Genomic DNA, 14799 nt, shown 5'->3' with positions numbered 1-14799 from the left:
GTCTAAGTAGTAAGGTCAATTCTAATAGTACCTCCTTCCAGCTTTATTATTCCTGACAGTTTATATTTTTTAAAAGGCAATTAAGTCACAAAAAGCAAGTTCTCAGCCCCCTTTTCCAATTCTTGTGCATCATCTAAAGAATTTTTTCCCAGGTGAGAATATGCAGAAAAGCACAGGACAAACATAACGAATTATACCACCCAACCTCCCCCCATGTGCATTTTGGGACAGGGCACACCAAGAATAATATTCTGTCCAGTTCTCAGTGGACACAGTATCCTGTGGGACAATTCCAGACAACAAAACTTAAGAGCATGCATGCAAAACTAAATCCAAGTATAGGAAGGAATTCAGCACAGAAAAAAGGATTTTTCTACCTATCCAGTTTCAAATCAAGCAGCATTTCAGAAGCAAACACTCCAAGACCAATACCCCAAAAAAGGACAAGAAAGCTCACATACAACTTTTGAAACTACTCATCTGCAACTCAACTAGAGAGCTGGAAGACTGTATAAAGAGAAAAAAAATCATGCATGTAACAAGACAGCAGAAAGTGCGGTTCAAAGATGACAAGGACAGCGTTTAATCCATAATATAATGCTTCCTCTGTGGCAGACCTAATGTCCTCTTTTTAAATAAAGTCCTATTCCTCAAGACACTATGAAAGATCTGCAATACACCGAGGGCACAAATCAATTTTTTTTACAGAATGCAGTGTCATGGATATCATTTCAGTGCTTATCTTGCTCATCTTTGGAGGAGATCAGAGCAAGTTATAAGCAGGTTTTCTAAACACGATCGATAAAATATATTAAGCATAGTAGCAATAAAATATGAAAATTACATCATTACCTATCTGTATTCCATTAAATACCAGGCTAGGGCATACACACCTAATGACAGCAAGATGATCACTATTTACTAGTATTGAAACATAAACCTCAAACCATATGTTCAAACTAGTTTCATATAATACGTAGATGATTCTTGATGCACACAGGATCAGACTGCTGCTACTCCTGCACCTCCTGGTGAAATGTTAATACTCACATTATAAATGTAAACAGAATTTCAGGAATAATGAAAGAAATCTTAAGGAAACTCGGGGCTTCTTTTACTGCACCTTCAATTCCCCCACAAAGTAGCATTCTTTAGTTTAACAGAGTACTCCATCACAGCACTTCAGTTATCCACAACCAGTCATTTCAGGCAAAATTTTAAATTTTATTTTCAAAGGTGAAGCTATAATATGACATCTTAACTGGTTAGCCATCTATAAATTCCGAATTCTATAAAATAAATAACAAACAACTTTATACCCTACATATTACGGTTTTGAACAACGCCTGCCACTATACTCCAGAAAGTTTGATAACTTCAGTCTGAGTGGCTTGGAATAAACAGACATGATAAAAGGTGATGATTTAAGATGCATACTTTATGTACAGTATCCAGATACAAAACAATATATTTAATCATTCTGCAAAACCAAGAAAAGCCCTATTTTTTAATATACGTTAGTTCCATATTCTTATCAATAATACTGCCTAAATCATACTAAAAATACCAACATTTTAAGGAAAGCAATCCAGCAAAAGTAATTTTAGGAATGAAGAAGCAGCTGCTGAATTTATCAGTAGGCTATGACTTCTCCACTCTTATGGCACATCATAACATAGTGAAAGCATGCACAGTTGTAAACCTAAATATTTAAATCTATACTGCACAGCAAAAAAAGAATGCAGACAAGGTAAGGTCAGCTGCAATTTTGAACATGTTCATAAGAGAACAACTGGCCCATTATTTTGCTTTTCAACTCACTCTAAAGTTGAAAATTAAGATTTAGGCAGCTTTACCTGGAACAATATACTACACAAGACACATCAGTATCTTGTAGCATTTTATCATGTTTCATCAACTCACATACACAGAAATGTTGTTCTCAAATGCTCACAGCCTGTCAAGAGTTATATCAAAGAATATGCCAGACTAACCTTATCTCAGAAAGTTAATAATGAGAATAAATACAGAAAACTAAAATGTTCTGGTATTCTAGTTTCAGATGAGGTACATTTAAACAAAAAGACAGACCACATACCTTCATGACTGACAAAAAAAATATGGAGAGGTGTATTCCAAGCTCAAAAGGTAGGGAGTTTATTATGCTCTACAAAATCAAGAAACTAAATAAAGCCTTGGGAAGACATTGCTCTAAAGCACATTCTCCTGTTTTGCAAACGCTGTAGACCTATTGTATTACTGTTTTCAGGTTTGCTTCTCATTGCCCAAATGCTAATGCACCTTTTACTCAACAGTATACAGAGCTACGAAGTTGACCCATGATCAGACTATAAGGGGACACAACAATTTGTGTCATCTTCAATATAAGAAAGTACACACTTCACAAAAATTAGTGAAAAACATCAATCATCAGAAGGTATTAGATACGAGGAATAATTTTAAAAGTCACAGATAATATATTAACATGCCTTATGTACTACACTTGGATCAGTCTTCAGGCCAGAAAGCAAGCCAACGGAAGTTCCATTTAAACTCTTCTCATGACAACCATAGCAGACAAACTCAACATTAAATTAAATCAAAGTAATTTGTGTCAAGTTACAGTTTTTCTCCTACAGTACAAGTATTTTAAATTTAAAGGCCACATAAACCTAACATACTTTTAAAGGATCAAGGTCCAGGGGGAAAAAAAAACCCAGAAAGACACAAGACACATAAAATCCTTCCCCAGACTTTTGGGCATAACAGTCTAGCCAAGCTATCTTCCTACATGACACCTGTAAATATATTAACTACCTGGTACTTCAGGAGAACAAAACTTAAGTGACACCTCTTTTCAAAAGAGGGATGCCCAAGTCCTCGCATTCCAGAATGTGAACCACTGAAGGTAAAAGTGCACAGTCTGAAAATACTTTGTTTGCTCTACACTGGACTTTCAACCCCACAATGCACACTAGTCATTCCAGGAATATTCCATTTGTTGATAAAAGATAATCTAAAATTTCTCATTACAAAGTATTAGTAATAACTAATTCCAAGGGCTTTTTTTGTTTTCAATCGTTGTTGATTTTGAGGACCTTCTCAAATTTTGCACAGATTCAAGCTAAACAGGACTAATATCAAAATAGAAAGTTTCACTTAAGCTAATCACAAGCACTTGAGGTTTTTTGTGGGTTTTCATTTTCTTTTTAACAAAAAAAGTCTGATTTTCACGAACAGGGATTACCAGCACAAAAGGTTGCGCTGTATACTGCACTATCAACTGGAGTTTAGTTAATACAGAGCAATCTTCATAAAGACATTGTTTCACTTTCAGAACTGTGATGTGGGTATGTGGTTCCTCCTAAAAATCTCACTCATTTCCCTATTGCTTCTATTTTCTGCTCTGCCAGCTGCCAGAAGGGAAGACAACATTCATGCTTTTCTACAGGGCCCTCCTTCTTCTTCCATGTAATTGCCGAAAATGAGACTTCTCATTTCTGCTATGCTTCTTAGAAAGAATCTCCAAGGTCTCTAATCCAGAACAACCGAATGTTTCTTTAGGAAAATAATTCCTTTTCTTCCTCCCTGGTTAGGAATTTACTGTTGGCACTCACATCAATCTGACAAACAGGCTTTCAGTTTCACAGAACAGATCATAAAATATCACTAAGTCACTTATTGATAGACACACCTGAGTAAGGTGAAAGAAAAAGTGATCTTCTGTTACTCAGCATCAGCCAGTTGTTCTCCTGAACTATGACGTGCTCACAGGTGGCCAAAGGAATTCACAAGTCAGTATTACTACCTTGCAAAGCTACTAGTGAGTGAAAACTACTGGCTTTCTACACTTCCTCACCTAAACAAAATGCCCCTATTTAATAGATACAAGTGTTTTTCATAAGCCCTTAGACTCAACTTCTGTTAACTAAAATCCAAACTACTAGACATGTTGATCACTGACACACGCAACAAACTTACAGAATGCTCTTCCAGGAATAATGAGCAATCACCCACGTTTCCATCAAAGCCACTCACAACTACATGTCCAAGTAAAAGGTCATTTTCTTAAGTCATGCATAAAAGAAACAAGTGACAATTTCCTTAGAGAACAGAGGTCTGTAAGGCATTTTTCTTTAAAGGCTCAGAGCAACTTAAGGAGTTTTTTCACTACGGGAATTGGGTTTTTTAATGCACTATAAAACACAGTTGTGGATAACACTTTTAGTCACCTGTGAAGAAGAACGATTATAGACACCTGGGAAGTCCAAACTTGCATTGGTATATTAAAACAAATTCCAACAATGATTAACTCAATTTTAAATAGTCATGGTGATCCTTCTAGCAAGGAGAAAAGCAGGAAGCAAAATTACTAAGGATAAATAAAGAGAGCCTGGAATGCTTGGCTTCTGGCATGGAATCAGAAATCCTATGCAAGATGCCTCATCACTATACAATCATAAACTAGGCAAGTCAGGATCAAATCAAAGCCAACCATACCCGAGTGGGAAACGGCTTAAGAGTAGCCAACAGGCTGTATCAAAGACTTAGGCTTTTGATTATCCAGACACAATCCACTGGCAATGTCCTCCCATAGAACAGTGTTGAGGAAACTCCCTGGGCGGTGAACACTGTCCGCACTTCTGAAGGAAGCTAAAATAGATATGCCATTTATTTCACAGAGCATGTCTTTTCCTTGAAGACACAAAGTTTCAGAGCTCACACAAATTTAAGAACTTCCAATCTTATCTTTGTGCATTTGCGGCCAATCATATAAGAAAACCTGAGCGAACACTGTCATAGTCATAATGAAATGGTTTCACATTTGTTAGAGTACTTTTCTTTCCACCTAATACTTCTTGTTCTAAACCATAAAGAAGAGGCATAACAAGCAATGAACTCGACACACAAAGCAGAAAAAACTTGGGATTAAATTAAGGCAATTAGCATGCAAGTACAGTATTTCTGCAGAACTAATAAGCTTCCCATGCCAATTTCACCTTTGGAAGATCATCATTAAGCTGCAAAAGTCAGCCTCATTCATGAGATGTTTGAAAACATCTTAAAAACTTACTGTTTTCAATATTGAGCTAGAACCCATCCCAGCTTTGTAAACCAGCTTGCCTAAGTAAGTATAGATAACATATAGATATGAAAATGAATTAATTTATAAAAACCTGGTACAACACATTTCCTACAACAGATTCTAAAACCCTGGACAGATGCCTTTCAGTACTCATAAGGTGCAAATAGCAGCCTGTAAGGGAGTTGGTCTTTATTTTAAAAAATGTTTTTACATCCCAGAGATAAAAGAAACTTTAATTTCACAAAACTATATAATCATGGTCTAGGAAGATGTACACAAGGACATAGCTTCGCTTCCCCTCTCAACAGCTCCCCAAAAGTAAAACCTTTCACTGCAGCTCATCACCCCTTCCATTTTACCAACCTGGCACGCCGTGGATCAAGCTGTAAACTCGATCACAGAATTTATGTGGATTAAATCTCACCCGTTTCTTCTTTTTTAAGAGTATTTTTAACACACAACAGTTCAGTGATCACTAAAGCTACATAAGACCTAAGAATATTTCTGTCAGAAAAAGCATAAGAAAAAAAAAAAAAAGTTGTCACTGACCTCAAATGCTTCTCTTTCACCTTTCTTACTAGCATTTCATTAAGGGACCTACCTACCAGAAACAACACTGAGTAGAATATACAGTTCTTGTGGTTGGGTCAGCCCTGTCAGAGATACAAGCAGGGAGAACTGCAAACTTGTGGCTATTCCAGGCATAACAAATGCATCTGTTCAGAGATTAATGACTGGAAGAAGTTTATGAACAACGCATAGAGTAATTCTACTTCCTCCAAAGGACCTGCACATTTGTTTTGCTAATGCTACCTTCTATAGCACCTATAATGAAGTCTATCAGTGACATCTCATCATGAGGAGACAGAAAGAGGCGAGATGGAAAGCCAGCAAAAGTGTACACAAGCTATTTCCTTCTGAACATTTGTCTTTTCACCACTGGCACATCACAAGGATCAATTCAGCAGCTTCACAGAGTTAAACATAAAAGTACCACTACAAGCCCTCTGACAGAGGAAAATATTAAACATACCTCCAGTATACTGTCTCAGCGATTAAACCAATTAAATGGGCATTTCTGGCAATGAGATTTTCATCATACTAATCAGTGAAATTATTTAAAAGAAAACCAGGCACATTAAAAAAACCATAATTTTTTTCATCACTGATTGAGAAAACACAGTTGGGCAAAACTGTCTTAGCACCATCTCCACACCAAAAAATCCCTTTATAATTTCTGTGCTGTAAAGGTAGCATTTTTCACAGTGTGCAGTAACTCAGTGAACTTTTCATGTTGCCCTTAACTCAGTAGGCAATTTTATGACATATATTGAAGGAATTTAACTGCAAAGGTGATATGAGAGTAAGAATTCAACCATGTGAGATGGGATTATTTTATCATCAATGCTTGATACATACTCATTACTTGCACTTCTAACACTATTTAATGGCATAGCCTTCAAAATCCAATTTTAGAAGCAGATGATGCAAATTTACCAATTACAGTTTCAGTAAGGCTAGTAATTTTCGGACACCTCTGAAAACATTTTTCCTTTTACAATGACAGTGGCAGTGGACTTCAACTCTATCACATGAACAGAAGTTTCTGCCAGTTCCCATGCAACTGCTCCCAAAGCTTTCTGAAGGGTAAAGGCATTGGAGAGGATGAAGGATGCCTATTAAGTCTCCCTCCAGGCCCCTTCTGTAAGTACGTTTTATCTAGCATATTCTTCCACTTCATACAAGCATTTCAGAGAAATGATCAGGTTCTCTAACTTTTCCAAGACTTTTTTAGATGAAAATGTTATACTGACATAAGTAATAAAATCGATCAGAGCCATGAAATGGGAGAATGATGTCACTTCTTGCTCCTGTTTCTTTCTAATCCTGATCTGCTAGAATTCACCTATTGTGCTGCAATAAACAGCAGTAAGATGGTTTGGATCTGTGCTTAACATAGCTTCAGCAAAAGAGCACTCTAAGTATACGAACACAACTTGCTATTCTAAACATTTAGGCTGACAGAGTACTGACACCCTTACACAGTACAAGACCATTTCAGCAGATGTCAAATAAAACAATTAGAACAATATACTAACATTCCAATAAGGAATGATTTTTAAGATAATTCTGACACAAGATGAGAACAATTCTCATTCAGTTTACCATGCTCCATGCAACATCAGTGCATTTTTATCAGCAACAACTTCATTTCTTGAACACTTCAAAATATTTACTTAGGGAAAATGAATATACCAAAACAGTTTTGCTACTGTGTACAGTAATTCTCTCACCAGAATCATTGTAACATTTTTGAATAAAAACTTTCATTTTACACACTGCTCTCCTAAAAAGACGAGAGGCAATGAAAATTCTATCACCTTCCTGATTACATCAATTTAATCTGATGAACGTCTGAGACTAGAAATTCAGTAACAGGTAAAAATCATGTTATATGACCAAGAAAATTTTAAATTATTTTTGTAAGTACCTCTGGAATTCCTCCTTATCCAGTCCTCTCTGTAGAATCCGACTAACTCATTATGAAATAAGACAGCAACAATTTTCCTCATATTTAACCTCTGGCCAGTTTCAAACGCTTGTGCTCATCGTCTTTCTCCATACATTTCCTAACAAATCAAGGGATAGCTCAAAGAACAAGACATTTCCAGTGCTCTTCATTAATAAATGTATTTTTAAAAAGCAAGTTCAACAAAAACATCCTATGTAACATCTTATGTTAAACACTTCACCTAAAGCCTGTCCTGGCAAAGAATTAAAATTACTCCATAGGACAAAACAGAGAAGTGACTTTAGCTCACTGAAAAGTGAAAAATACCAGCCAGTGTATCTGCATCAACTTGCGTAAAAACTATACTGCAGATACTTTTCTCAGTCTTTATAAGATTTTCAACTTTGAGTATGATTACTAGCAAGCTGAATCATTAAGGAATTTTACTTGTCTCTTTCACAGGGACCAATATGCTTAACTGGATAGTTATTAGTAATTTCTAGTATTAACCTCTTGAAAATAATACGGCATTTTCAATGAACACAGTTTTTAAGTGATGGTAATTCCTGCAGATTAGCAAGAAACTTAAATCTCTTGCCAATCTGAAGAACAATTTTAACTGGCAATTATAGCACAAGTTTCTCCACTAACCTTGTAGACGTTCCTAAAGCTGGAGACCATTTGACGTGCATACTCACTCAAAATGTGTGACTGTCAATCACAATATACTTTTTGAACCCTTAAAAGGACTCACTCAATACAACTTTTTGTAAGTTACATTTCCTTAAACAAAATTTCATTCCACATAGAAATACATTAAATGCGACTACTCAGCAGTCTGCCGTCATTTTTATGTATTATGAAACCTTAGCAATAAAACATATCTAGATTGCCCCTTTTTATAACACTTGTTTATCTGAGACTACCTGATTCAGCTGTAAATCAACATACGTTTTCTCCTAGCAATTGCAGAGAAAGGGTGTGAAACATCACAAAATAAGCACCTATCCATGCCCAGTTAATTGTTGGGTGCTGAAATACAAGCTGGACATTTTTGGCTTTTATTTTACAGTTTTACAATATTTTACAAATTTACAATAATTTTACAATTATTTACAATTGCAGAGTTCTAGATTTTTTCAGCAAGGTCCTCAGTATGAACTGATGTTAATAGGAAGCTGTGAAGCACATTATTTCAGTTCTACTTGAAAATTCAGTAATAAAACTACTGTTTAACAGAAAAGGAGGTATGATTTATTTTGCAACCTTTGGCTTCATTTGTTACAAAAAAGATTTGGATTTTTCTACTATTAAGAATGTGGTCTGAATTACTTAACGGCTAGGATCTCCAGCACCGTTGTTCTTGGTATTTGCATAACTGGCTTAGTCACTCAGATTTAACTCTGTCCCAGTTTGGTAGGGTTTTTTTTCCCCTCCAGTGGCTGAAAGACATTTGAAGAAGGAAGGCAAGTTTTACGACCAGTAAAGATCAGATTAATACAGCATAAACATGTTCAATTATGAGCACAAAGAAATAACTATTTCTGGCTAGAAATACTAGCTGATTTTATTAAAAATCTTGATGCAGAAGGAAGAGATAAAGGAGCACACGTTCATATTCTTGCAAAACTCAAAACAGCAACACCAATAGTTTTACAGCAAAAAAAAATTCAGCGGTTTGGGGAAGGGAGAAATGAGGCAATATCTACATATTCTGATACTCAGAACACCAAGACATCCTCTTGAAAAATAAAGCCTCTTAAAATCAATCCTATTGATCCTACAAAAGTTACCACAGCAGTCTCATACACTCCTTTAGACCAACAAGTGTTCTCTGTACCATGGCTTACCTTATTAAGAAAGGAATAAGCTGCAATATACAGGAAGTTCAAATGGTTCATGCCAATGTACTACTCCCCTGGAAAAAAACTATTTTAAATTCAAACCTGAAGGCAGCATTCTTAAGATAGTACACAAGGAAGGCAGACTCAAGACTATATAAAATAGCATCTCTTTTCACACTATTTTTTATATTCCTTTGAGAGATTAACAGCTAGCAAACTACTCAGCTTTCCTGAACTTATCTCTTAGCAATACTTTTTTGTCTGTCATCCAATGCCAAGTCAGAGAAACAGTGGTAGAAGGACTTTGTTGCATGCTGTACGAGTTAAACATCCAAGTAATTTTAAGGAAACACCTATCTGAAGATGAAATATGTAGGAGGGCAATAAATAAATTCCTTAGCGCCACTTACTTCAATGTTCTATGAAAGCAAAAAGCCTCCCTAACATGGACTTCAGTAAGGTAATTTGAGTGTCACCCACTGATATGAAAAAACACACACCAACTTAGGTGATGAAAAATAGTTGTATATTCCACTATCCACCACACCCACGCAAGAAGGATATCAGCATATCACACATGGACATCTACATCTTTATATAACTTATGTGTAAAGTATTCCCCGACCCATACTTTTGTTCTTCAAGATGATTTAGCAACTGATTTTTCTGTTCTTCTATTTTAATAGGAAACTTCTCAGCAGAGAAAAGATGATTAAACGGACAGTAAAATAGGAAGATTTGCCAGTTTAGATAAGTCGTTTCAATAAACACCTAAATTCTTTCTTCAATAAATATCTAAATTAATTTTTCTGCTCAAAGGTGTTTTAGAAGCTGACGTGTCCCTGTCTGGAGGACAGGGGAATGAAGGGGAACAGGCGACGAGACGATTTGTTTGAAATAGAGTGGGTGTGATTTTTATAGTCTCACAAAACGGTGGATCCTCATTCGTCCATCACATGAATGGCAATATAAAGGTATCAGCCATATGAAATAGTATACTTGTATCAAACCGAGCGTATCTGTATTCCCTCAGTAAATGAGAAATGACACTACACATACTGCTGTTTGTCCCCGTCTGAATACCTATAACCAGGCAAAAAAATAAAAAGTATTGAAATGTCAGTAAAAATGCTAAACCACAAAGACAGTGCCCAAACATACAGGTGGCTATTTTCTGCCACGTGAGGTAACAAATCCAAAAGAAATAAAACCTTCCAAAATGAACAGGTAAGTCACTGTCGCCTTAAAACAACCAGCATTAATACAGGAGAAAAATAAGTATACCTATATGAATTTTACACAGGTCATGTGACACTCATCTATACAGACACTCCTCTTTTCCCTCCCACCATCAATGATTTTCCCCATGCAAAAAAAAAAAAAAAAATCATAATATTCTGCTCTCCCCATCTTCATGAAAACCGATGCGGACAGCAGCCTTGCTTGGGAGACTCTTCACAAACCAGCCTCCCTCAGCAAGTCTCACAACTAAAAAGCTTAATAAGATTTCAGTCGGGTTTTCGTTTAAATAAAAGACGGTAATGAACAATCCAAACCAATCTTTTCTTTCTGCACCAAGGAAGAAGACTTGCGCGTGTTTTGTTCTCCGGGCGGCACCGAGAGGCTCGGCGATGCCTGTGCAGGGACTGGACTGCCTGCGGCTCCACAGGGTGGAGGCTCACCCGAGCTGACATTGTCTGGATGCCACCGACTACATCCCTGGCGCATCCCCGGTCACTTCCCAGCCCTTCCGTGGCATGCCTTACACCGGGAAACCCGGGGCGGGGGGGAACGCACGGCCGCCAAAACCCGCCACCAGTCATCAGCACTGCAAAGCCCGCTTGAGGGGGGGGATCACCCGACGACGCCTGCGGCGCGGAGGGGCGCAGGACGCTGCCCGGGGGCCGCCAAACCCTCGCCCCCTCACACGCCTCAGCTGCGGCGCCCCCGCCCAGCCCCGGCTGTCCCCCCGCGGCCGCCCGCCTGAGGGGAGGCGGCAGGAAACGCCGCTCCCCGCCCGCCCGCCACGGCCCAGCGGGCGCCCCCGGCTCCGCCACCGCCCCCCTAAACCCCGGCAGAAACGCGGCTCCCCACTCACCTCGCCCCGGCTCCGGGGAAGCCCCGGCGGGCTGGCGGGCGGCGGCGAACCCCCACAACACCGAGGGGCGAGGCGGCGGGCACGCTCCCGCGCGCTGCCGGCGGCGGCACCCGGGCTCGGCTCGGCTCCGCTCCGCCCGCAGACCCCCGCTCCTCCTCCCGCCGCCGCTAATGGTGGCCGCCAACGCCGGTTCCCACCGCCGCTCCCTTCCTTTCCCGTTTCTTGTTTCCGCCCAGCGCGGAACCGCCTCCGCCCGGCTGCCGGAGCACGTCCCTGCCCGGCAGCGGAGACACGGCTCCGTCCACGCCGCTACCGCCCCGGCGCCCGCCGCCGCTCCGGGCTCCCCCCGCCGCTCACTTCCGGCGCGCAGGCCGCACCTCGCCCCGCCCCGCCGGGCCCGCCGCCAGCGCCCGGGGGGCGTTCGGGGCCCCGCCGCGCCGGGGCGGCTGCTGGCCGTTGGGTTGGGCGCGCGAGCGGCGGTTGGGCGCGCGAGCGGCGGTTGGCGGCCGGGTGCCCTGACGAGCGCCGCCGCCCCCGCCGCGGGGCCGCTGGTTCCCGCCCAGGCGGCCGCGCTACCGAGCCGGTCCGCCCCGAGCCGGCCGGGCGCCAGGCGGCGCGGAGCGGGTCCGCACGCGGCTGCAGCGCTGGGGCGTTTCCGTCCCGCGTCGGCACCGCGCGGTTCTGCGGGCAGCGGGTCACCGAGCCCCGGCCACCCCGCGGGGAGTCCCGGCCGCGCTCCCGCAGAGCCGGCGGCGGCTGCTGCCCCGCGGGTCACGCCCGGCTCTCCTCCAGCCGCAGCCTCAGGGCCGAGATCACCATTTTTTAACCACATACAAAGGGGCACAGAACGCGGGGCGCTGCGGCAAGCCGCGCCGCACGCCGTGCTGCACGGGCGGAGATCCGCTTAAACACAGCCCGTGCGGGGCTCCCGCGCTGCAGCGCCGAGGCGGCACCCTCCGCGCGAGCCGCTGTCGCACCGAGCCCGGGCGCGGCCGCGCTTCGCACCGGGTCCTGCCGCCCCGCGTTCGACCAGGGGAAACTTCGGTCAGCTAAAGCACGCCCTTTTCCGTAAATGAGAGCGATCGTACCAAATCGTGCTAGTTATTTTAGTTCTGAAAATACTGATTTGTGGCCAAGGGTATAAGCTAGGTCTCAAGCAACGTGGAAAAGCAGCTTTTAAAATATGAGCCAGTACACGGAGAAAATTATTTTCATGTGTACATGCAACTAGGTCTTTTAAAAGACAAAGTTCACACATACAATTCTAATGCATTTAGCAAAAAAATCTTTACTATGTAAATTATCCCTAATTTACATATATATAAATCACATCCAAATTTTGGGCAACATAATAAAATGCTGACAATTAACAGTATCTCTGACAACCTGAGATCAAAGTTATGGATGCAGAAATATCGGACGGTTTCAGTTGCAACTCTGGTAATTTATAAAAGAAATTCAACGTGGAGTAAAAGTACATGCAATCTTCACCAAGAGACTACAGTAGCCTTCTGGAGTTGCAAATAAATTTTAATCAAGCCATTCAAAATAATAGACCACGACTGCTACACTGCTTCATAGTTTGTGGAAATTAATAAACCTCTGGGCTTACATTATTTAATAAATGTGCTAAGTACTTCAGTTTTCAGTGCTTGCTGAGTATCAGCAGTGAGAGTGAGCTGGCAATGGCTGACTGATGTAGTCAGCAGGTTTAGACTGTGTCTCCAGGTTGTATTAATCCCACCATGCTTTCCTAATGGTCCTCCGTGACCCTGAAGGGATTAGAATGACAACGCTTGCCCAGAAGTAGAAGAGAGATACATGGAATAAGCACAGCTAGTGCATGGGCAATACAAGGAACAACTCAACTTGTGTGTACCATGGCCAGGTTCATCATGTAGCTCCATGGCAGCTCCAGCTGCATCTAACCCAGCACAGAAGCACTGCAGAGTCACACGGACCACCGCAGCAGCTTGGGACCTGCATGGCCATAACGTATGCAAAGCTTCATCACTCAAACATGAAATTGTATCAAAATGAAAAACAGGCTGCAGCTGACTAACCCAAACTCTGCTTTTGGCATGTGGAATTTTTTTTCCTTTACATCAAACTTGCTAAATTGCCCAGAGCCTAAGCAGACAACACAGTTTAATCCAGGGTACAGGTCAGAGCCAGACCATTTTAAGATTGAGGACCAGACTGGGTCCATGTGCATCCCACAGAACCACTATCCAATTACATGCAGCAATTACTAATGTAAAACCACCCCCCAGGCCAAAGAAATAGTACATACCTGCAGTATGTTGGGTAAGGTTTTCATAGCACAGAGGATTGAGTCATACATCTGCCAATAAAATTAACAACTAATGAAATAATAAAAATAGTTAAGCCCTTTGGGTAGGTTAGAAGGTCGGTTTAAATGTGTATCTGCTTCCAAATTAGAAAGGATAAAATGGATCATTGTTTTTCATCAGGGCAATAATTCCATGGCTATTGACCCTTCTCCCTAGATGTTATCTATCAATCTCCTTTTTAGGTATGGCTAAGTAGCATTGGCAGCTGAGCTTAACTTTGAATCCCTTCAAAGCTTTTTTTTCTGTATTTAAATAATTCTGAATACGAAAACATAAATAAACAAAGGTTACGTAGGCTTTTGGATCATTAGACAGTTGGGGGAATTTCCATAAAGGACATACCAGGCAAAGGCTGGAAATAGGAGAGTTCAGAATTAAAACAACTCCCATCTTGGTTGCTTTGTTGGACCCAAGAAAGCTGAATAACTTGTGCAGCAGAAATTTCACATTTTAGTGAAGACCAGTTGGGTCTGATCCAGACTCTATCAATAAAAAAAAAGTATGTGCATATATTGGTACATCTATAAATACATGCAGCTACACCATCATGGAACTTTGAGCACCTGTGACTCCTGTCAGCTCTAACAAGGAGAAGAGCAGTCTGCCTGTTTTCACCTGCTTCTTTATCAATTTTTTTGCCAACTACAGTGTTCAAGATACAAAATAATTAAAAAAATCTTGCTTGTCATTAAAAAATAGCTTGCTCAACCTATACAGTATCTATTGCTGCTCAGCTAGCTATAATGGCATTTTCAAAAGGGAGTTATGACAACAGTATTTCTTAGCAACAGGTATAGCACCCATAGCCATTAACATAAATAATTCAGCTCATCCAGCCTAAACATTAAAAACATCTTTTCTCAGATTTTATCTACTGTTCAGAGTAAACAAGAATATCTTGAAGA

The 14799-nt window shown here is 40.8% G+C and overlaps 1 protein-coding gene across 1 annotated transcript in view; it reads right to left on the bottom strand.

Annotated features, from left to right (window-relative positions):
- RAPH1 (Ras association (RalGDS/AF-6) and pleckstrin homology domains 1) overlaps positions 1-11866 on the bottom strand; it is a 97656-nt gene extending 85790 nt beyond the window's left edge. Inside the window, 1 exon segment of the mRNA XM_056350486.1 lies at positions 11541-11866. The gene's annotated coding sequence lies outside the window, so the exon portion shown is untranslated.
- Between the last annotated feature and the right edge of the window lie 2933 nt (positions 11867-14799).

This window comes from Falco biarmicus, chromosome 8 (assembly GCF_023638135.1).
Source record: "Falco biarmicus isolate bFalBia1 chromosome 8, bFalBia1.pri, whole genome shotgun sequence".
NCBI classification, from domain to species: domain Eukaryota; kingdom Metazoa; phylum Chordata; class Aves; order Falconiformes; family Falconidae; genus Falco; species Falco biarmicus.
This window is presented reverse-complemented; position numbering and strand designations above follow the sequence as displayed.